Raw genomic sequence first — 25,421 nt, 5'->3', positions numbered from 1 at the left:
GGAACACAGAAATAGTGTCTCCCTCAGAACAAAGGGCAGGCATACTTACTGCCTACTATAAAAGATTTAGGTTGACTAAGCTTAGGGCTCCTCTCCTACTACACAGTCCACTGTGTATGCTAGCATCCCCATGGAACTTCAGGTCCAGAAGAACTACACAAATAGGTCAACGTTCACGCTGTAGGCTGAGTCATGAGTAATAAAGTCCTTTGTCTCTGACCCAGGAGGCTGGTGTCCTCTGCCAGCCCTCAGAAACTTGCCCACAGAGCAAAATCTCAGATCCTCCGCAGTTCTTCGCAACTTAGGGAATTTAAAGATGAAATGAATTTGTCCATTGAAAATGCTTAGCACACTTCTTGGTACTTAGTAAGCACTCAAAAAATGTAAATTCTACATCAGAACCATCACAATAGGGGTGTGTCCATGGGAGTGTCACATAAATGAAAGCGTGTATTATGCCTGAAGCCCCACTCATAGAAATCAATCAATAAAGCTTTGCATATTTTCAGTAGACTTTTACAAATTCCAGGTACAAATATTATTTATACGTGTTATTATATATTATTATAGATATAATTATATATTCCCATCAACACCTCAGTGACTACCGGCACTCACTTCTCATAGCAGAGCCTGGCAGAGGAAGTCTTAAGAGGTGTACATTTTATGTGATTGAGAGTTCCTCAACATGAGGTATTGCCCAGATAAACAGACTTGAGTAGGAGACAAGGGTATCATTATGACGGTGGGGTTGGTATCTATCTTATCCAGTACTGTATTTCCAACATACATACAGCATGAGACCTAGCACACAGAGGCCCAGAAAAATCTCTGTTGAATGAATGGATGATATCCCAGATAGAAGTTTGGGGAGCCTTTCTTTGTCATCCAGAACTTCTAAGTCGCTGAGGTGTCCTTGTCCTCAAATTACCCCCACCAAATTTGACAACCATTTTACCTACTAAAAAGAAACTCCATCAAAAGTCTAAGATAAAAAGCAACAATAACATAACAAAACAAACTTTTGACCTACTTTGTTATGCATTGAAAAGCACACTTTGGCAGACAGAAAGGCTTGTGCTGCGTAATTGTCATCAGTGTTTCACTTAATATTTTAATGAGCTGAGCAACGGACATCCTGGCTGAACACGTGCCTTTTGTGGCTCTTGTTGCTAAGTAAAAAAGCATATAAAAAACTAGTTGTCTTCCCCCCCACCACCAAAAAAACCCTCACATAATTCCTTAAAACATAAATACATCCCAACCGCCACTTGGATTTATACAAAGATGATTCCCGAGATCCTCCTTCCAACTCTTCTCATATTTTCCTTCTCCTCAGAGCTGCTGAGTTGGGCTCCAGAGCCCTGTGCTGGTTCCTGGACACAGAGCACATCCTCCTGAGCCAGGACTTGTCTGCCAGGACAGGCAGGGTCGTCTTTAGCTCTTTCTCTCTTCTTCTCAAGCCTCCCCAGAACTACCCTGATACATTTATTTTAATATTTCTTCTTTCTTTCCAACTGGCAAGGTCTTCTCCTTAGCTGATGTTTTTCTCTTTTTGCTCCATTCTCTTCTTTTATCTCTTCCCTATGCCCCCCCCACCCCGCTACCCCGGGAGGGGTGATTTATTGGAAACCCCAGAATGATCAAGAGGTAATTTTAGAGAAGCGGGGGGACATCGGTAACGTGATTCTACATTGGGCGGGCGGGAACAGCAGTGAACTGAATACTCTTTACGCAATGTGGAATTTACATTCTTTATTTGCCAGCCTTTGAAGATAAGCTTTAAAATTCACCCCATCAGGGGCACCTGGTGGCTCAGTGGGTTAAGCATCTGCCTTCAGCTCAGGTCATGATCCCTGGGTCCTGGCGTTGAACCCTAAGTTGGGCTCCCTGCTCATCAGGGAGTCTGCTACCCCCTCTCCCTCTGCCTCCCTCCTGTTTATGTTCAGGCTCTCTCTCTGTCAAATAAATTCATAAAATCTAAAATAAAAGAAAATAAAATGAAGTAAAAGTAAATAGTTTTAAAATAAATAAAAGTAAAGTAAGATAAAATAAAATTCACCCCATCATACAGTTGGGAAAACTAAAGACTGAGAGATGAAGCTACCACACTGGGTCTACCAGAGATTAAATGGCAACACCCAAATTTATGCCCAGACAGTCCGAAGCTGACTCTTAGCCATGTGATCTCATGTATTGAGCTCAGATTTGGAGGATAAATAGGAGTTATCTAAACAAATTAATAAAGGATAGGACAAGCTCTTGTAGGTGTGGAAGCCAAGAAAAACAAGGCTGTACCCACCTCGAGTCTAGCCCTGACATAAGTGCAGCCATCTTGATGTTCCAGATTATCACAAAATATTTCTTGGGTTCTGACCTACTCAGGTTAGCACTTTAAACAGTCCCTCTCTCCTTTAATGATTGATTTAAACCCCTGGACGGGAAAAGGGTATTTTTGTCAAATAGAAAAAAAACTTATTTGAGCTTCATTTTCTTTTTGTTACACGAATCATGTTTTGCTCTTTTCTCTCATGTCTCCTCATCTGACCTCAACTCCTCCACTGTCATAACTTCCACAGATGATCCTTTCCACCTGGGAAGATCACCTGAGCAGTCTCCCCCGGACTCAGCCGTCTCCGTCTTTCATAACTCCCCTACACATTCCCCAATTGACCAGTGTTGACCTGAGCAGGTAGGGACAACTCTACGTCCCTATTCAGCAGGAAGAAGTTATAGAAGATGAAACCTTCCACCCTCAACAACCTTAAAGATTTAAGGGTCAAAACTGTTCAGTGGGGAATGATGTGGGAAACAGAGGGAGAAGAAAATCATTAAAATTCTGACAAGCCCTTGAAACAGACAGAGTGGCTCTCCCCTGGGGACTTAACTGCCCTCACCCTGAGGTTTTGCTAAGGACAATCCTAGCCTGACTGACCCCCTACCCGGACAGGTCCGACCAGGATCCTGTGAGTCTACTCTAACAATTCCTTCAGGAAACTTTTTCTCTAAACCTCCAAGATAGTGTCAAGAATCATTCCCAAGCATATGGCCCACTGATACACATCTAAAGGGTCTCACGAGAAGATTTTTACTACTGGTAATAAATAACCTTGCTCCCAACAATAGCTAGCTCCTCAAGGTCCTGGAGACCTTGCTTCCAAAATTCCTTAGAGACGTACATCATCCATAATCCCCTTTGTCCGCATCCACCGACGAGTCCACCCCTACTCTGCCTTTAAAAACTCTGACTGTAATCTGGTTCGAGGTCCAAGTCCCTACTCTGCTGTGTCGGGTATACTTGGGCCCAAGCTTAAGCTTGTCAAATAAACCCTCGTGTGATTGCATCGGTGTTGGCTCCTTGGTGGTCTCTCGGACACGAAAACTCGGGCATAACAGTAGGCAGAGGGCACGGCATTACATACAGGCCAAAAGATATGAAGCGGCTTAACAAGTTTGGGAAACCACAATATCCACAGGGGAGTAACCAGGAAACAAACAAACAAAATACCTAGGAAACTCTGGACACTCATTTAGGACGTAGCATAGGAGTGGAAAGACATGCAGGGTCATATCTAAGAGACCTGGGTTGGAATAACGTCTGACATAATGGTCTATGCATTGTAAAACCTCTGTGAGCCTCTATTTCCTCATCTCTAAAACTGAGATAACACACATTTCACAGTTTAATGGTACAGATTTTAACAAGATAATATATGAGCAGCTGTGTAAACTATGGCATTCTATGCAAATATCTTTCTCCCTCTTAGCTTCTCCCCCTCTGTCATGGAAAGTAGGTTCATAACTGGGACTCAGGAAGCAGCTATAAAAGAAAGGACATTCCAGGGGCCTGGGGAAATCTTGTAGGCAGGCTGCACTCTAGAAGTTATTCTTTTTTAGCCCGAAGTCTGGGAGGTTTATGAGACCCATCCTAACCCAGCGGCACAGAGAAAACGGTTTTGTCAAAGACATTAGTCAAGCATTTTTCTACTAGAGGGAAGTTGCACCTTTGAACTCCGGCATTTTATGGATTTTTTTATGAAATACGATAAGAACAGAAATGACTAAAACAAAGGAATGCTAGACTCTTCATCTTAAAAACGGAACTTTGAGAAGATATGGAGAACTCCAGAATCTGCATATCTGCTCTACTCCGATGAGCTGGTGCAGGCTGCAGGGTCGGCCTGGGATGTGGGCGGGGCCAGAAGCGAGGCTGAGCAGCAGAGGAGGACTCGGCCTGGGACGGAAGATCCCAAGCTCACCAAGCCACCTCCCCAAGCCACCACTCAGTTTCAGTACATAGAATGATTCCCAGCCATTTGCAAGGCAGGCAATACTAGCCAGCAGAAAATCCTGCCATGTTTTGAGGGCTCTTCTCTGTCCCTAAACACCTTTCCAGGAGCGCAAGATGCAGCCGTGGACAGGACCCACAATATCACTGCTGTCCTGGAGCTTACATTCTAGGCCCAGGTGGGCAGGGGTGGAGAGTCTAAATGAACCAGGTAATTTCAAATAAAGTGCTCAATGACATATAGGAGGTGCTCACTAGTATTTGTTAACTGGATAGATTAATGAGGCCTAGGATTCTCTCAAAAGGCCATCTTTGTGCAGCAAGGCAGTCAAGCCAACTTGTCTTCATTGACAGTGCCCTTTAAAGCGTCATTCAGATTCATTCAACCATTTAGCAAAGAGTTTTTAAGTATCTATTCCATGCCAGGCGCGATGCTAGGCGCTAGGGATGTAAAGACAAAACCTATCCCACTCAGTAATCCTTTTATTGAGGAATCAGCTCCTGTCAGCTCTGTTCTTCTACTGATTTTGCCCACTTTCAGATTCAGCCTGAATGTGCCTGCCACGAGGACGGACACAGAAGGCTTGGTGCCAGAGCCTGGATGGCCCAGGCTTCCCATCTAGGAGACGTAAGGAGTGACATTTTCACAAGGCAGGTGGCCCCTTGCTGGAGTTTCCTGTTGCCCTCAGAATCTCATGTAAACCTAGTAAAGAAAATGAAAGTAAGCATTAGGCAGTGCAGTCACCAATTCTCTCCCAAGCAGAAGCGCACATGCTATTTAGTTTATAGGTGGGTAACCCAACCACAGAATACTCCAGAAGTCTAGACATCCAGAAGTCTCCCATATTCTAGAAGTCTAAAAGTCTGGAAGTTGCCCTTCTATAAAGAGGAGTGGGACATTCCTACAGAGGAGGAGTCTTCCTGGATGCTATTTCCACACAGCAGAACAGAGTCCTGTGACTGTGGCAGGCTCCTCTCACCGCTGGCTCTCCCTGAACCCACAAACATGCATAGACATGTACGAACCATGAGGACAGCTTTGATCATCTTATTATTAATATTTGAGATATGGGAGGAAACTAATTTGGTCAGTTCTGTGGTGTCTTTTCTTCACTTAATCCCATGAGATCTTTGGGAAAAGCCTACCCTTTCTTCCCAAGGTATAAAGCTCTCTTCCAGGTGCCTGTTAATCTTTTTTTTTTTAATATTTTATTAAGTGAATAAAGTTTATTGAGCTGACAAAACCATTTAATTTGTGATTTCAAAACTGTGACCAGAGAAGTTCAAGTTTGTGAATTGTTTAAAGATTTGTAAGGTGGAAAACAGCCCAGATGAGCAGCCAGAAAGGCTGAGAAGGAAACACAGTGACAAAAAAGGAAAATAATCTCCCCCAAGAGGCTGATTAGGGAACACATGGAAAAACACAATACAGAATAAGAAAGAACACATCGTGTCCAACTGAAAATTGTTGTCTATCTCTTTTCTCTTAAGAAAAAAAAGAAGATGAATTAATATGTAACAATATGTATCAAATGGGTTTACAAACACCATTGTTAACACACAGCAGGACAACGTGGCTCTCGTTTAAGGTAGGCCATGATGACAGGAAGAAGAGATCTAAACCATGTTTAAATTTTAGCAGAAAGTCCATCTGAGGAAAGTTGATCCATAAATCCAAGAAATAAATAAATAAGCCACCATCTTAGGCAATGTTCTTGAAACACTGACAAGGCAAATTTCTTCTAAGTTGATAGGTTAAGGTTGGAAAAGTGGCTCTGGATTCTGCTTGGTTTCCCCTGACTTGATGAAGGACTGTAATTGCTGTTCTCCATTCTCCCTAAACTCTGTCCCCTCCTCCTTCCGCCCCTACCCATGCACCCCTCCCAGATATTAAATGTGACGATCTTTATAGCATGCTGAAATATCACACTAGCCTCTTTGGCTCAGTGTTAGTTGTGGATTCTAAAAGACAGCAGGGTTGATTTTTCCAGATATACTTTGGTTTGATTTCTTACTATAGCTTGTAGTGACAGGAATCTGCTTGGTTGTTTTTTGTGGATTTTCTTTTTTTACTTGATATTTACATTTAAATTTCATAGGCCATGAGTGAGAAAAGTAATGTGACTAATGTAAATTTTATATTCTATAGCACTATGAGCATGGACACTGATAACCTTATATGTTGACACTAGTGTTGGTTTAACGACAGAAGAGACCTAATTACGACTTAAACTTTTCTTCCAGATGGAAAATTCTATCATGAACCTTAGAGTCAATATTCTGAAAGGGATCATCAGCATATCTTTGGATACTTGACGAAGTCGATATATGTGGGGTGTCCTCAGAGCTCTTAGCAGCTCCGTATCAAGCCGTGTAAGTGATAAAACAACCTCAGGTGTAGAAGGCTTATTCTGAAAAATATAGCTGACTATTGTCCTAAAGAATGAAGCATGGAGGGGGCCTGGGTGGCTCAGCTGGTTAGACGACTGCCTTCGGCTCAGGTCATGATCCCGGAGTCCTGGGATCAAGTCCCACATCAGGCTCCCAGCTCCATAGGGAGTCTGCTTCTCCCTCTGACCTTCTCCTCGCTCATGCTCTCTTTCACTCTCTCTCTTAAATAAACAAATTAAATCTTTAAAAAAAAAAAAATGAAGCATGGGGAAAATAAAATAGACCATAAAAACAGGGCTTAGCTTATCTTCAGTGCTGAGCATAGTGCCTGGCACAGAGCAAAGGTCCTATGAATAATATTTTGAATGAGTGACATTCCCTTATCCTCATTAGTATGTTCACCAGATACCTGATAAAACACCAAAAATTGAAATCACACTTCAAATTTGAAGATTCAAATTTTTCAATTTCTTCTACTAATGAGTATTTTGCTACCATCCCCAATGGATGGTAGAATGAACCTAGACTCTCCTATGCCCATCCTCTCATCTTTAAAAGCTAAAGGATCCTTCATCTTCACAAGAAATTTGCCTTGTCATCTTCACAAGTAGATCACTTTCTGTTCCACGGCCCATCACAACAAAGATCTGGAAAATTTACAAACCACCTAATCATCCCCTGAATCATAAAATGTCCAATTCAAAGCAAAGTATGGGTCAGTGGCGTAAGGATGGTTTTCTAATGGTTTGTGCTTCACTACGTTTACTACTATTACTACTACTACTACTACTATTATCATTATCATTAGTATTATTATTATTTTAGAACACTTTTTTGGAATGTGGCTGCTGTACTTTTATCCTACTAAGAAAAGAAGGTTTTTTGCTTGAAAAGAGTTTTTTAATTGATAGAAGCAACAAAAGGAAAAAAGCCACTAATAAATTCTGCTAACTTATGACCTTCTAACCTTCCCTTCTTTGTTTCTTTGAAGCCGTTAAATATGTTTTGCCTGAGTGTCACCAAGACGGTGAGCACACACTCTACGTCTCTAAACAAACCTTAAGGTCAGACTTGATTCTTTACTGCACTTCTTTTTTAATATTTTTTAAAAGATTTTATTTATTTTGACAGAAAGAGAGAGAGAGCACAAGTAGGCAGAGCAGCAGGCAGAGGGAGAGGGAGAAGCAGATTCTCCATTGAGCAGAGAGCCTGATGTGGAGCTTGATCCCAGGACCCTGGGATCATGCATGACCCAAGCCAAAGGCAGCCACTTAACTGACTGAGCCACCCAGACACTCCTAAATTTTTCTTAAAGACAAGTTCATGGGGCACCTGAGTGGCGCAGTCAGTTGAGTGTCTGACTCTTGGTTTCAGCTAAGGTTGTGATCTCAAGGTCTTGAGATTGGGCCCCACGCTGGGCTCCACACTCAGTGTGGAGTCTGCTTGAGATTTCCCCTCCCTCTCTCCCTGTCTCTCTGGCTCATGCTCTCTCTATATAAAATAAAATAAAATAAAATGACAAATTCACATTTCTAGAGCATTAAAGATTAGTCGAGATTTTCTGAAGAATGTTCCAAAAAGACAGAGTCCCGCTCACAGGTGGCAATACCGCCTTTTCGCAAATATCCGAGAGAAGATAATCACCGTTCCTTCAGCAAATTCTGATAGTGTTGAACAAAAATATCAGCAAAAAAATGTCAGTTCAGTTGGTCTGGGAGGAGATAAGCCATCATGCCAGATTCCTTCTTTGCATTCCCCTTTTCTTCATTATCTTGCTCCTGGATTACCAGTTGTATTTCTATGCTTAGGAAAGCAGTAAGCTATAGTAGAAAGGACAAGGAGCCAGGAAGAATGAGAGATTGTAAGGTGGCAAGGAACAGAATCCTACTAAAGCTAGTTCAGGGTGCTCGACTCTTGCACAATTGCATGGGGAGCTCTAAAAAAAACTGCTGGCAATTTTCATTAGTGGGTGTAGGAGGGGGACTGATGCAACTGTCGTTATAAATGCTGCCTGTCCCCCAGCAGCCTCTGATCTCTCATTCCCTCTGCATGGTCTTCATCCCTGCCTAACAGAGCTAATTCCTTTGCTGATTCCTACACCATGATGTAAGGGGACCTGTGGCTTTGGTTTGATGGGTCACCAATCCTGCTCCCACTTTTCAGAAACTTTCAGAACTGTCAGGTCGAATGACAGAGCAGATATGTCTCCTCTCTGCACAACAAATACATCAGTTCTTCTTTGTTTAAATATTCCCACCGCTTCTAGATGTGTGACCTTGACCATAATACTTAGGTTCTTTGTTAGGTAGAATCAGTATCTTCCCTGAGGTGTTTTTTGTTTTAAGATTTAATTTATTCATTTGTCAGAGAGAGAGAGAGAGAGAGAGAGCACAGCAGGCAGAGGGAGATGCGGGCTCCCTGATGAACAAAGAGCCCAATACGGGACTTGATCCCAGAATCCTGGGGTCATGCATGACCTGAGCCAAAGGCAGATACTTAACTGACTGAGCCACCCAGGTGCCCCACCTTCCCTTAGTTTTTAATGGCTCCATAAACCCTCAGTCCTATCCACCCTGCTTTGAGTTAGTTTGTCTTATTGCTTTTTGGTTTTGGTCAGTGGGAAGAGAGCATATGGGGCTCTATAGGGTGGGAACTAGAGAGAAAATTATGACAAGTAGCTTTTATTTGATAAGCTCTCTCATGTGAAGTCATGTCCTCTCTGTGCCTTACCAGGACAGGTGGTGGAGAAGCTTTTTAGATTGTTTTTTCTTCTGGGAAACTTTGTTCATTTGGAGCAAAGCCTTCCTTTTTAAAAATCTTCTGCTACACTGTTCAAAGTTAAAAAAAAAAAAAAAAAAGCAGCACAGAAAAAGTCAGTTTTCATCCAGAGATGGCTCCTTTCGGAAGCCCTGGACTGCAGAGAGAGGTATCAGGGGACAGGAGGTCACCTTTCTTTGAGGTCAGACAGCTTTTCCTTTGTCATACTGGTAACTGCTGACTGGGAAGAACATCTGAAAAACATATTCCAAACATAAAAGTTGAGGCACCTCTTTACCCTGCCACTTCCCACCCCGGTCTCTACAGGAGTCCCTCCCAACAAACCTGTCACAGGAGTGGCAGGCCCCCTCCTTCAGTCTTATTCTGCTCGGCAGCCTTTGCAAGGAGCACACTCATCCTCCTACCCCTCCCACCCACGTCCGTAGGTGTTTTGAAGTTTATGCTTTAGAGATGAGAGAAAAGTCTAACATCTCAATGACAACGTTCAAATGTATTCTCACCCCGGCAGAAATTAATAAATCATCAGAGCCACTTTGAAATTGGGAAATGAGGGGGAGTGTAGACCACATGAACTTTGGGGGCCTCACTGGGAACCCTCATTTAGGTTCTGAGTGAAGCTTTAGAGGGCATTTTATGTAGACATCCCATGGTCCCGCCTATGACCTTGAAAGCACTATTTCCACCAGTCAGAAGGCCTAGGCATGAACCTCTCAAAGAGAAGGAAAAATGATTTATGAAATCAATATTTAAATAAGAATGACAGCCGATTTTATTAAACATTTACTCTGTACCAGGTACTATTTTTAAATGCTTTTATAACAATTATCTCATTTGGAGGGGAGGGGGGTGGCAGGGTGGGTGAGCCTGGTGGTGGGTTTTAAGGAGGGCACGTATTGCCTGGAGCCCTGAGTTGATGCGTAAACAATGAATCTTGGAACATGAAAAAATTAAATTAATTTTTTTTAAAAAAGAAAACAAAAACAATAATTCAAAAGGAAAAAAACCAATTATTTCATTTAATCCCCCCACCAATCCCTACAATATCTTTTTTATAGATGAGTAAGTAAATACAGTAAACCAGAAGAATATATGCACATGTGTTGTTTGTAGTGGACATAGCCTGGGAGCATCCTGACTATCCATTAATAGAGAAATAATTAAATATGTTTTTTAGTAAAAAAGAAATTTGCAGTATAATACTGATTTTAAAAACTACCCATTTTAGCCTAAAGGAATAAAGAAAGAGAGGGATCAAAAGAAATTCAGATATGATTAAAACTGAACACATAGTAGGAACTAGGAAACCTACCTCTCAAGGAAAACCGTCGCCCTGTTCTAGACTAGTTTCTTGATACTTTAGAAACTTTATGTTTATGTTTTATGTACTGACAACACAGCACCCTCGTGGAATGCTGATGAGCTATCTCGGGAGGTGAGCAGGCAAGCTGACAATGCAATTGATCATCTAAATCAGAACTGTTTTGAGAGTAGAAGGGGGAGTTATGGATAACTGCCCTGGGGCGACAGGCATAACCCAGGAGTACCCAGAGCAGACCAGAACACACGGTTAGCAGCGCCAGGACACCTATGGAGACTCCGCCCCAGCGAAGCCCGCACACAGCTGTGACTGATTCCAGGCTCTGCGGGCTCCAGCACTCCAACCTGATCCAACATCCTATTACTTCGTTACATTTTCAAGCATTATGTCTCTTTCCCTCTCATGCACTGACTGACTTCAGGTACCTTAGCCCCAGCAACCCCCCTGGGGCTAATGGCTTCCACTCATGTCTCCAAGGGGAAGGAGACCATCCTCCATCGAGGACAAATGGAACACAGATACCATGTCACTCTCCTTCTCTATGAATCCCTCCATGGCCACTACTGCATGCATAGGGCAGGGCATAACAAAGCAGGTGCCTAGGACTTCATGAGGACAGAAGCCTGGCTCACAGTCTCCCCAGGGTTGCTCAAGAAGACCAGACAGTCCTAAGCTCCAGGGGACTGAAGAGAAGATGAAAAGAGATGGAGGAAATCCAGAAAGTCAAATGCCAAGCTCGGTTCTTCTCAAATTGTCTCAATCATTTGTCAGGGAAAAAAGCACAGAGCCCAGATCCTAAAATAAAACAAATCTTCATTTCATCTTTTTCAAAATGAAATAGAATGCAGATGGGAGTGTCAACCTGTCCTCTCTTGACTCATCCACAACTTCCCCATTTCCATTAGTCACCAGGAGCTTCTTATACCACATAAAACATAGTCTAGGAGAGGCCAGACCTATCAATCCAGAACAGGTATTTATATCCACTGTATAGGGTTCTAAGGAATCCTATTTTCCAGGGAGTAGAAATATCATTTAAAAATATTGTGCAGGGGCGCCTGGGTGGCTCAGTGGGTTAAGCCGCTGCCTTCAGCTCAGGTCATGATCTCAGGGTCCTGGGATCGAGTCCCACATCGGGCTCTCTGCTCAGCAGGGAGCCTGCTTCCTCCTCTCTCTCTGCCTGCCTCTCTGCCTACTTGTGATCTCTCTCTGTCAAATAAATAAATAAAATCTTTAAAAATAAATAAATAAATAAATAAAAATAAAAATATTGTGCAGAGCCACCTGGATGGCTCAGTCTGTTAAGTATCTGACTCTTGCTCTCAGCTCAGGTCTTGATCTCAAGGTCATTAGTTTAAGTCCCACATTAGGCTCTACACTGGGTGTGGAGCTTACTTTAAAAAATTATATATATATATATATATATATATATATATATATGTGTGTGTGTGTGTATATATATACACATTTAATATATATATATATTTATACTTATGTGTGTCTGTGTATATATACACACACATAAATGTTGTGCAAATGATTTATTAATTCCTTTTCCCCTCCCCTTTTAATGGTTAGCTCTTGTGCTTTGAGTTGTTTGAGTCTATTGAAACAAAATCTAAATGTTTTGTCCCAAACAGGAGACATGGCCAAAGCCCTCCTTTATTCAGGCAGTTTTACCTAAATCAACAAGCAAATCAGATCATGTCCCATGGAAAGTATCAGCTTCCTGGGGAAAGTGCCCCACATGATATCTGTAAGCAGCTGTTTGCCCTGAGCTCCCTGGATGAGGTAAGTGATGGGGGAAGTGGGTGATCATCAGAAGGACCCCAAGAACTTGGCCATTGCACCCAGAGTCCCTTGCTCTGTAGTTATACTCCCACTGTATAGGATTTGAGGAAATCCTCATTTCACTCTGTGGTGGGAGACAGAGGAAATTAAGTGGCTAGACAGAGTGACCAGTGCTCTCCCTTCTCACACACCAACACCTGTGCTTTATGAATAATCATTAACATAAATGGCTGAGCTGTCTTCTGTACCTTTACTCATAACTGGGTACAGAGGAAGATTCACAGAGACATCTACAGGTCATAGTTGGAACTGCTCTAAAATCAAAACTATGTCTTAACATTGTCAATATTTTAATTTGGATGATTCTATCAAACACTAAGATCAATTCATCAGTAGTTAATTGGAGCATTAACTAAGAAACAATTTGTCATTTGTTTATCAACTGCAAATTATTCAGTGTGGGAAGAAAAGAAAATCGACATTTGTTGAGCATTTACCACGTGACAAACTGCACTGGCAATTCTATATTCAGATGCCATTGAATTCCAGAACAAGACTCTGGTCTGCAACATTAAATCCAATCTACAGAAAACCATGACTTAGAGGTGTTAAGTAACTCACTCAACCTCCCGCAGAGAGGAAGCAGAATGCAAGGGCCAGGCTCAAACCTAGATCTATGTGGGGCTATAGCCTACCCTCTTTCCACTGTCCCCAAAAAGCCCGAAGCTTTCGAATGTAGAAAGCTAACTATACACAGCGTTATCAACAATCACGTACATATTATGAGGTTGTAATTTACTCACTCTTCTTATCAGACAAGTGAAAAGAAAATTGGTACTTTTAGACAACTAGACAAACATCTTTTGTCAACTTTCAACTGCTGAGTGAGTAGCAAGGAGAAAAATAACTAAAAGCCAAACTGGTTTAAACCTTGGCCTGACACAACCATTTAGAGTCCCTTTGTTTGATGTTCCACTGTTCCAGATAAGGTACTTGGTGATTCCTCTGCCTTCCTGGCTCCTCTTCCAGATGGCATCTGAATACATGAATATACGTGGGGCTGGGTTGTCATCATAAAACTTTGCAGTCTCGTGGTAGATGGAGTCAGGAGTCTCAAGCATGACTCCATCTACCAAGGTCCGTGGTCTGCAGGACCTTATCATGTACCCAACCAGTTGCTGTTTCCTGACTAAGGTCTGCTGCTCCAGCTGCTTGCAGCTTGTCCTCTGACTTCTCTTCAAGCTTGGCCAAAGCCCAGTGGTGCCTCCGGGCTAACGGCTAACGAGCAGCCTCATCTTCCTTCTTGCTAGAGTCTTGCTAGAGATCCTGAGGAGCCCTTCCTACAAATCTCATTTGGGCTCCAGACCAGCGTTTTCCCGAGCGAAAAGCCAAGTTTTCTTCTCTGCCCATCTCGCCTCCCAGCCTTCTGTACAGACATGCCAGGGATCTCACTGAGCCCTCTGGCAAGCTTCCAGCCAGGCTTTAGCATCATCAGTGTTCCTCCTGAATATACGAGCACCACTGGATACGTTCAGGTTATCATGGAATCTGGGTGAAACCGCTAAGTGACTGAATTCAGGCCCTCCCTCCATGCCCCCCTATGTGGGAGTGAGGAACAACCTTGAGAATGGTGATGTATGGATTGAAAGGTGGCTGGACGGGGAGACACCAGATTTTGCCTGGATGAGAGATTAACAAGGGGCTAGAGGGAGGGCAGGGGCACAAGCTGTTTCTACTTATGTATTAGAGAGGCTCTTCTTTTCCACTTACATTTTTATCTTTGTCGTAGTGCCAATTAAAATAACCATGTCCTTCTATGAGTCCTGTGATAGTGTGGTCACTGCAGGCCAACTGGGCCAACCTAAAATGAGCCTGATTCTAGGGCAGGCTGAGCCTCAAACCACAGCCTCCTCCACTTTCCTCACCAGTGTCCTGCTCTGGTGTACCCTGTCCACTGTCAGGTCCCCAAAGAAGTGGCCAGGGCACCAGCTGTGCCCCTCCTTCCCTGCCCCCCCAACCCCCCACAGCTTCAGCACTAGTGGTTGTGTTTTGTGCCTGGCAGGTCTCCAATGGAGAGCTTTGATTGTCTTTGATTGTCCTGTTTAAGGTGCCAGATGTCTAATTTCAAATATTTAAACAAAATGCAAAAATACCAGATGCATATACGTCCAGTATTAGAAAGTGTCTCTTTCTTCAAAATGTTAACTTTAAATTTTATTACGGTAACCAAATGTTTCCAAGTCTTTCCACATTTTTATGGCCGCCTCTATTTAAAATATCCAAATAAAACAGTTCAGGCTATTGTGGGAAAAGTCAGAAAGGTCCTTCCCAGGGCCTCAAGTTCCATTGTTCTCTCTCACGTGAAATGTCTGTTCCCAGGAAGCTCTTGGTGTTCCCAGCTCGGTATCTCAGCATTCGAAAGCACGGCCCTGTCTCCTCTGCACTCGGCCACTTGGCCTCCCTCCCCAAAGCACTACTCGTGCAAGAAGGTTGTACATGCCAGATGTGATTCTTTTGGGAATTCATTCATTTAACAAACAGTTACTGAGCACCTACTATAGACTACACCCTGCTTGGACTCCAGGGATTCAACAGCAAGTAAAAGAGACAAAAATCTCTGCTCGTGTGGAGCCTATCTTCCAGGGGAAACACTCAGACAACAGGTACACTAAGTAAGACCCCGCAGAGTGTCAGGGCTCAGAGAAAAATAAAGACAAGAAAAGGGAAGCCGAGTCCTAGGAGGAGAGTTGATTTTTAAAATATATGACCCAAGCAGGCTTCAGTGAGCAGACTTGGCATTGAGTAGAGGAGGTGCTGGAGGAGCCATGCTCGTATCTGGGGGAAGGATGTCCCAGGCAGAAGGAGCAGCAAAGGCACAGACTCCGATGGAGGAAGAGGCTGAGGCCAGTGTGATGACAATGGGAATAAATGAGGGAAGCGCCAAAATGTGATCAGAGGGGTTGGAAATGGGTTGTGCAGGCCAGTAGGTCAGTGTGACAGGTGACTTTTGCTCAGAGTGAGTTAGGAAGCTGTTGCCGGCTTTGGGTGAGAGGAGTGCTCGAACCTGACTTGCTTTAGAAAGATCATCTGTCTGGCTCCTGGGATGGGAGAAGACTGAGAGAGGCAAAGGCAGAGGCTGCATGATGACTTTGGAAGCTATTACAACTGTGTAGGTTAGAGCTGGTGACTGGGACCACTGTCCAGCAGTGTGATGATAAGGAGTATACATAGGTTATGGACATATATTGAAGGTCTGCCAACAGGGTTTGCAGATGAATCAAATGTAGATGTAAAAGAATGAAAGGAAGCAACCATAAAACCAAAGTTTTGGAGCACCTGGGTGGCTCAGTTGGTTGGGTGTCTGACTCCTGATTTCGGCTCAGGTCATGGTCTTAGGGTCATGGGATTGACCCCATGTTGTACTGTATGCTGAGAATGGAGTCTGCTTGGGATTCTCTCTCCCTCTCCCTCAACCTCTCCCTCCAGCACTCACTCTCTCCCTCTCTCTTTCAAATAAATACATAAACAAAATATCTATTAAAAGCAAGAAAAAAAAATGTTTTGTTCTGTGCCAGTAGAAAGATGGGGTTGTCATTTGTTGGGATAGGGGAGAACAGCAGTAATAGCACAGCTCAGGAAAGAATATCAAGTTGGATATTAGGCATAAGCATTTCTCCCCAGTCGTGTCCCCCCAGAGTCCCCATGTCTGGCCTTGCTGTTGGGCTCCTCTCTCTCCATATTCTTTTCCTCCACCCACTCCTTCCAAGGTTCCAACTACATACCATGAGCAGCTGAACTTGAAACTCCAGAATTCCTATTTTTACCATGTGCCAATGAGCAATTTAGTTCTTTTTCATGTGATGAAAAACTAAAGAAAGCAAGTTCCCAGGCAAATTGATTATGAGATAACACTGGAGTTTTATTTTAAGCTTACTGCAGGCCAAACCAAAGAATTCTTTCTTGGGAGAAACATAGAAAAGAAGAAAAAGAAAAGGGGAAAGCGGAAGAAGAGGGTGCAAAGGAAGAAGAAGGAGAAGTTACTAACATATGCAAAAAGTAGGCAGAGTGTGATGAACTTTTATGTACTCACCACCTCGCTTCAGTAGTTGCCAACTCGGGCTGACCGTACTTCATCCCGCGCCCACTTCTCTTCCTCTTGTACTATCCTGAACCAATTCCAGGCATACCTTTCATCTATAAACTTTTCACCGTATATTTCTAAACCATAAAGTTGATTTTGTATCAATTCATTACCATTGTCACAATTCAAAAATTAACAATAATCTCTTAATATCATTACATTTCCAGTAAGAATTCACATTTTCAACTGCTTCATGAACGTCATCATTTTCTTTTGTAGCATGTTTGAATCAGGATGCAAATGAGGTCTACATGTTGTAGTAGTTGGTAAGTCTTTTAAGTATTTTTTTTATAGATTCCTTTCTTCCTCCCCACCCCCACTACCTGCAATGTGCTTATTGAAGAAAATATTTGGACTCTTATAGAATTTCCCATGGTATGGATATTACCATCCCTTCATGGTATAGTCTATCATGTACTTCTTATAAATTGGTAGGTAGATATAGACACTGCTGGCTTGTTTTCAAATCACACTGGTAGCTTACATTAATGCTATTTCCATTATGAAATCTTACTGTTTCTTCAAAATGTTGCATTTTGTTGCATGAAAAACTTCCATGTTTTTCAAAGCTTACAACACTCTTTTCAGGTAAGAAATAGTTTTATTCCAAAAGGGCTTACCACCTGAAATCAAATTTTAAGGAAAAAACCATTACTTTAGAACAAAAAACTGATGATAAGGTTTTAGCACATAAGTTATATTCACATTGAGAATAAAAACTGTCCCAAACCTGGTGTAGGACAGAACTTTTTGCATGATATAATTCACAACCTCCTCTGGGATGTAATTGGCTTTGCTGTTAAAATGCTTGAGCAATTTTCTGATAGACCTAAATAAGATTAAGGACTTCTGGGAAGCCAGGGTTACCCACCCAGCTGACTGGCCAGTCTAATAATCTTTAACCAGACATGATTTTTCCTTGTATCCAGTTTAACAATGATTAACCATTCACTTTTCTTATAAAATCCCTAAAGAGAATCTTGAATCGGTGCACTTAAAGGTTTCATCCCTTTTGGCCAGCTCAAAAGAGAGTTTTGGCCCAGACTTATAATCCATTTATCTAAAAAGATGTTTTAACAACATTTAGGAAGAAATACTGTAATTTTTTTTTTTACTACTTAGTGTAGGTAAGAAATTTTCATCAAAAGGTATTAAATGTAAACACAAGAGTCCTTAAATATATGGAAAATCGGTTTCTTTGAAAGCTTTGGGCACTTTGACTAATGGAGAGAAATTTCCCCTTTGGATAACATAATTCAAACTTAGCTGCTGTCATGAAGTGAAAGATCTTCCTTCAGATTCCTTGTATGAGCAAGTGTGTGCCTTGAACGTGGCATCCAAGTGCCCTGAGAAAACAACCTCTCTTGATAGGTGGAAACTGGTTTAACATCATGATTTAATTCTTATCTCAAATACATCACGGATAATCTACGGACTTTAATAAATCTAACAGGTAAAGGCTGAATTGGTAAGAATGAACTTCAGCCCTGCATTTTAAAAAATACATTTAACCCAACGGAAAGTAAAAATGAATACTTGGATAAAATTTTAAACTTGATCATAAATAAATAAAAATTGAATGAAATATAGTAAGAGGATAGGTTGTATATTTTATGTGTTGTGTATAAATGTATTTCAGAAAATTATTTTTTATCACGTCTATACAACAACTTTGTTGACTTCATCTGCAAACTCTTTTAGTTCCTAAGGACAGATATATGAGCTCTCAAAGTATGTAATACAGTGGAGTTAAACCCATTCTCCTTGGCCTTTCAGGATGCTAGATTGGGCCAAATGGCTCAAGATGGCTCTAAATTAGACCTGCAGACCTCAAGGTCTGAGCAAGGCTACCAGGGGCAGATTGGACTTCACCCAGTCCAAGGGTTGACCAGCTAGAAGTCTTCCCAGGGGATTTCTGTTCAGATGCAAAATAGCAGACCCACTCTGAGAGCCAGCCCAAGTAAAGTATGCAGGCTTACGTGCTTTCATCAGCACTGAGTCTACACCAAAAGGGAACAGACTCTTGCATTAAGGAAATTAACTTTAGGGGCAATGGAGAATAATAAAAACTATTTCACGGAATTTTTAGAAAGATTAAAAGCAATGATGTATATAAAGTACTTAGCACAATGTTCAATGGGCACAGGAGGTATGTAATATTGATTATTTTTAATATATTAAATTGTTAATAAATGTATTAAATTATTATTTAATATACTAAATTGATAATATTTATTAGCACCTCCTCTCTCCCAAAGCTGGAAGAGCCACAAGTGCTCAGGATCAGGGATTATCAATGAGGAAATCATGATGTGACCAAAATAATTATGCCTGAATAGTGCTTTATAATCTCCAAAATGTTTTAACATGTACTGTTACATGTGGACCTCAGCTCACCAGCAACACCCAAAGTGCTCTGTGGCACAGGACTAAGTATATCCAGTGTACAGTCGCTGCAAACCTGGTGAAGAAGGACGTGCTATTGCAGCCACACTCCTGGAGGAGATCTGACTTCTGTGGGTCCTGACTTTCAGGTATGTGACGCCCACAGTTCAGACCCCCCCCCCCACACACATACATCCCACAGACACAAGATTCCAATTCAGGTGAACAATGAAGGGATTCCAGGAACACCAGTCTTCCAGTGCTAAAATGGAGAAAGTCTCCCGCAAACCCAGATGAGCTGGTCACCCTAAGTCTAAGAGAAATGAACACCAAACCCCACAGACCGAGAGAGCATAAAACGTTAGCCGCCAGAGCCATGGGAAACATGCTGCTTAGCACATGCCATAGAACCCGGGGGTTTCATGGTTTCAGAGCCTTACATTGCTGTTCAGTCTGGGAAGACAGCTTCTCCAAGCTCTTAGGACCAGAGCGGATTACAAAGCATTTCTTTCCAGAACCCCCTCTGAGGCATCAACATTAGTGCTAATCTTCTCCTTCATCCTGTTCCTGAGGTTTGTAGGTGTGTCCCCCCATGCATGGGGTGACCCCACCCAGCTCAGTTTGTCCCTCCCAGAGGCAGTTGTCTACAGGAGAGCCAAGCAGCTCTGCTATAGCTCCTTTCCAACTGTGGCAAGAGACTGGGGCGCAGTGGAATACAGAGGGCCCCATCTCCAAGCCTCTCCTTTAGAAAAGTCTAAACACTCCCGCTGACACAGAATTCCTTCCACAGAAGGAACTTTATGCACTAAATAATAGTGACATCCTTTGCTTTCAGTATTGCTCCCACCCTTGCATTTGTTTCAGAGCCTATATCTGGAGTGCAACAGCACATTCCTCTGCCCCTTTTGGATCTGGTGTGTATGAGTTCACGGAATCATCTTCAGAAGAAATGCTGAATCAAAAGCTGGGGCAGCTCAGAAGAGGCTATATCTAGGTGGGTCTCCCGTACCCAGCTCCTCAATCTCTCAGTTCCCCTCTAGAGAATCTGCTTCTCTCTCTGAAGATCAAGACTCTGCCTTTTCAAATTCTCCACAAGTTGGTGTGCGTGTGCACTTGCATGTGTGTGTGTGTTACAGTGAGAGAAAAGGGAGAAAACCCTCTATATGGCTTCCAATACTTAGCAGACACGTCTCAAAGAGAAGGTTAATCTCTAGACAAAGAGAAGAGAGGCATCTGGCTTGTGGTTTGATCCATCACTGAAAGGAATACAACTGAAAGGGGCATCAAAGAAAACTGCGGTTTGTCCCCAGCGCAAGCTACCACAGGAACAACTTCCACAGGCTCAAGATGCTGGAGGCTAAAGGACTAGGAGACAAACCTGCAAGCCAGAGACCCGAAGAGACCTTGAGGCTGTAGGAAAGCTACTTACATATTACTGGATCTTAGGGGAAAAAAAAAAAAAAAGTTTTCGTAGAAAAACATGGCTCTGTAAGCTTCTAAGAGACTTTAAAAACATGGTCCACTCACCACACCCACCACATCAAAACACTCTTACTGTGCAAAGAGGCAACCCCAGCTGAGGATCAATGACTAGATGTGCCAGATCTCTTGAGCCTCAGCCCTCCAGATGCTCCTTCCAACCTCCCCAACCAGATCTGCCCCGAGAGAGGCTGACTGCGCTTTGCCTCATCTCAGCCCCCATCGCCTCTGCCTTCTGGCTGGGTTTGGCTAATGGGAAGCACCAGCAAGTGACAGAACAGGAGACATGAGCACGGGAGGAGAAGGAGGAGTGAGGTCAGAGGTCCTTCCTTGTGCCACCAAGGCTTGGCAGTAGCTCCCTCCTTCTCTGGAAAAGGACATAGCCCCCACTATTCTTCTCAAGGTTCTCGTAGCTCTTCCCACTATCCTTTTAAGCCAGTGGCTGGTGAAGACTCCCACTGTTGCTAGCCCTGAATTTGTTGGTTTCCCTCACACCTGTCTACACTCTTACAGATAGCCTCCTCCTTAAACACCCTGAATAAGGCCCTATTAAGTGAGCATTCTGTCTTGTTTGGGGCCTGTACTGATACCTTCAGCAGATCAAGGATCTACATAGGGAAATGCAGCAGAGTACAAAGGCCAATGGCAAGCAAATGAGAAACAATGCAGAAGTAAGGTAGGACTACCTTTCTCCTCTTTCCCACTTTCATCTATCAGCCAAGGAATACATACATTGAAGGGAGAGTTTGATAATAAACAAGGGCTACAAGGAATCCTTCTGAGATTTTTGTCCCTGGTCCTAAGTTCCTGGTCTTAATAATTTCTGGATGAAATGATCCAGAGAAGCTTTCTTCATGCTTATAAGAGTGCAGTTAAATGGTTTTTGCATAAGTCATCATTTTGGTGACCCTAAAAATCTAGTTAACTCTCTCTTTTTCCAACAGAGGAGTGCATCTGAGTTTCTCTTACTGTCCTAAACAAAAACTGAGTGGGGCAGCCAGAAAAACCAAGAAGGCGGAACCATTTGGAAAAAAATTGAAATGTTCAGGGTCTGGGGAGAGTCGTAGCTCCACGCAGGAGGTCATCATGGTCAGAAGATGATTGTTTTGTGAAAGGAGATGTGAATCTAGGAAGTGGGGCTGAAACAAATCAGCCCGAAGGGAAAAGGACCAAGAAGACTCAGTGGACTCCTGAGACCTAGGGAGCACGTGTCTAGGGCAGGCAGGTCCAGAGTGGGCAGTTAAGTAGAGATCTTCACTAGAAGCAACTGGTGGGATCATTGTAGGCACATGGTCAACAAAAAGGGTCAGCAGCTGATGTCATGTTCCCATAAGGCACCAGTCCCTGGAAAACAAGAGAAAACTGACTAAAGCTCATCCTAGTAGAGCCAACAAAGAAGACCCACTCAGAGATGGCATGGGGCTCCTCACTGACCCCATGATTAAGGCCCACATTAAATCCTCCTTCCTGAATAACTAAAGACCATCAGTGCAGGTTAGGAGTCCAGGGGCCAGAACAAGAGGAACAGAAACAAAGCAAGGGTTACAACTGAACTGATGTGTCATAAATAAAGTTAGTGTTGAAATGTATTCTCCTACTACACCAAGATAAAAAGCCATACAACAAAAAAGTTCTTTAGGCAGCATTTTCACAAAAAGGAATAATATCCTCATCTTACTTATGGCATTTTTAAAAAAAGATTTTATTTATTTATTTGCGAGAGAGACAGATAGCAACAGAGAGCAGAAGCAGAGAGGAGAGGGAGAAGCCTGGGAGCCTGATGTGGGGCTTGATCCCCGCTCTGGGATCATGATCTTGGGACATGAACTGATCCAAAGGCAGATACTCAACCAACTGAGGTACCCAGGCACCTCTCAGCATTTAAGTAAAACTGCATAAAGCCCAACATTTCTCCAAATATGACATATCAAAGAGCAAAAGAAGGGAATGAATCTCTGTCAAGAGCTTGACCGGGTATTTTCTGTGCAACTTACGGACAAGAAAGCAAGGTTTTGAGTTCATCTTTAATTCGTATTTCAAATAGCTCTTCCTTTCCCCCAAGAATGTGGCACATGATTAGTCAGAAGTATTTATTAATCAATGATGGAAGGTGACACACACTCCTAAATGAGCTAATTTTAGCTCTTTCATGTTGGAAAGAAAGCAAGAGTAAGAGAAAGGTTGGAAAGCTCTCAGTCCTTAAACTAAAGGGAAATTTGGGAATTTGATCTTAGAAGTCTGACCTTGACTATCACAGTTCCATCATCAGGATTTCAAAACTAACATAGGGACCTATTATATATTGGCTTTGTATTAACACAGTAGTCCTTTTTTGGTTCAAAGACAACTCTTGGGGGCACCTGGGTGGCTCAGTCATTACATGTCTGCCTTCAACTCAGGTCGTGATCCCAGCATCCTGGGTTCAAGTCCTATATGAGGCTCTCTGCTCAGCAGGAAGCATGCTTCTCCCTCTCTCACTCCCCCTGCTTGTGTTCCTTCTCTCACTGTGTCTCTCTCTGTCAAAAAACTAAATGAAATCCTTTTTTAAAAACCTACAACTTTTTCCCCATATTATATAAAAGATCCTCTTTCCTAGAATTCTTAAACATACATATGTTAGGTAGATATTATATACAATACATAATAATATTATATATGTATGCACTATATGTGATATATAATTTATACATATGTGTTTGTATATCTCATATAAATCAATGTATAGTATCTATATAGTTATACATATATTTATAATATATAAAATGAATGTCCATATAGCTATCTATTTATATACATATATCCATCCATTTAATGCATCATTCCTTGAAGAGTAACTGGTTATCATGCTCAAAGCCCTGTGTTTGATGATGGGAATGCAGAGGTGCATAAGACATCTTCTCTATCAAAATTTAGTGGAAGAAACTAACAAATACTATGTATCAAGTTAAAACACATTGTGACAAATGCTATCAGAGAACAGTATGATTAATAATTAGGTACCCAGTGTCTCTGAAGTATCTTATATGTACAATTATTAAATTCCATAATCATGAGTCTGTCGGAATTGTTACATAATCTCTCCCACAATCTCTCCCCCAGGCTGTCAAAGAAGTTTTCATCTGGACCACAATGCCTATCACGTGCCCAGCAAGTGTTTGTTGTTTTAATGAGGATTAGATAGATAATGCTATGAAAGTTCTCTGAAAGATATAAAATGTGACACACACACAGAAAGCTGTAATTGTTTATTCAATGGAGTTAAAAATAGAGAAACCCATTAAAATAACCCCATTAAAAGATAAAAGTGTATCACTATGTTCTTTTTAATAATAAGAGCACTGAGAAGAAGGTAGAGACTATATTAACATGTCCAGGCAAGATGCATTGACATGGACCAAAGTCTACTGGAGAACTGATGGTCAGATTCTAAATAATTACTTCCTTTAAAATCCATCTTCTTTCCCTGGAAAATTGTGAGATTTTTATCACCTTAATAATTGTGTTGTGATTTTAAAAACTGAAAACATCACTGCATTCCAGCTTGCTTAATATTTCCACAGTGGAAATAAATGATAATACAGGTTTTACTAAGAGTTTCCATTTGTTGAACACAGCGGGTAAGTTGGTAGCAGCTGAGCTCTGTCAATGCAAAATCAATTTGGGTTAGACTGATATAAAAATTAAACTTCTGTAGTATATCAGAATATGGTAAAGTGCCTTTAAATCTTAGCCACAGTAATTTATTGAAAAGAAGGAAGTGACTTATTGAAAGGAGGAAGTAAAGAAGAAGACAGTAGCAAGAGGAGTTAATGATAACGAAAGATGGAAGAAATGATCTCAAAACCAGTCAGTTCCTTCCATTTTTGCACCTGTGTTTTATTGCACTTAAAGGGAGACCACAAAAGCTGGGTTGATTTTGTCTTTTCTCTTTTTTAGGCATAGGGGAGAAAAATAAGGAAAAGAGTGATAGTAAAGTAAGAAAGAAATAAGGGAGAGCTGTGAGTAAAAATAAATGAATTAGTGAAGACGAGCAAAGGAAAGACACAGAAACCTGAGAACTTAGAAAAAAAAAAAAGGAGAATAGTGAGAAAACTGACCAGACACCAGGCAGAACTGGTACCTTTGTGTAAAGTATTTTTGCCCCAAATCGAAGGACAAATATCTTGATAATGGTTTAATATTTTTGCTTTCCTTCTACTGAGTTATGCTCATCATTGAAAATGTTAAACACTAACCACCATCCTTTTCTCCTTCCTACTCTACCCTTTTCTGTTCTCACAGTTTTCTTTAGGCAAGAATTTCAAGATCCATACATCTTGAAGTGTGGAGCAACTGGGTTGAGATTATTTTTTTCCAGAACAAGAACAAGCAATTCTATGTGGGAAAACAGAGCATCAAAAATTAAGAGTGGTCTACACTGATTTTAGAAATCAGTGACTTGTAGGCATCACCTCTAAAACTGGAATAAATGCATCTGCAGGTTATAGAGTCTTTGTAAAATGAAATGAGTTAAGGTTTATAAAGCCCCTAGGGCTCAGGCACACAACAAGACTTGTATTTTGAATGAAGATTTGTACTTGAACTGTTTTAATAACTGAAGCATTAAAAACTTAAATTTTCTGGGGCATCTGGCTGGCTCAGTCAGTAGAGCATACAAATCTTGATCTCAGGGGCACGAGTTTGAGCCCCATGTTTGGTGTACAGATTACAAATAAGCAAATTTTGGTTATAAATAAACAATATTTTTTAAAAACTTAAATTTTGTTTAGTTTGGGGAAATGCTTACTCTTTTTTTTTTTTTTACCTTCAAGCCTTTGAGATGTAAAACTCACAAAATAAAAATAGAGATG

At 41.8% G+C, this 25,421-nt stretch overlaps 1 long non-coding RNA gene across 2 annotated transcripts in view; it reads right to left on the bottom strand.

Annotated features, from left to right (window-relative positions):
• Positions 1-4,760: 4,760 nt before the first annotated feature.
• LOC116589978 overlaps positions 4,761-25,421 on the bottom strand; it is a 55,503-nt gene continuing 34,842 nt past the window's right edge. The window contains exons 2-4 of one of the 2 annotated variants that reach the window (XR_004285454.1): positions 9,628-9,690; positions 9,410-9,507; positions 4,761-4,991 (exon numbers count right to left, since the gene is read on the bottom strand). This is a non-coding gene — a long non-coding RNA (uncharacterized LOC116589978). The remainder of the gene's footprint in view (positions 4,992-9,409; positions 9,508-9,627; positions 9,691-25,421) is intronic. The other variant, XR_004285453.1, reaches the window with a different exon arrangement.

This window comes from Mustela erminea, chromosome 5 (assembly GCF_009829155.1).
Source record: "Mustela erminea isolate mMusErm1 chromosome 5, mMusErm1.Pri, whole genome shotgun sequence".
NCBI classification, from domain to species: Eukaryota; Metazoa; Chordata; class Mammalia; order Carnivora; family Mustelidae; genus Mustela; species Mustela erminea.
This window is presented reverse-complemented; position numbering and strand designations above follow the sequence as displayed.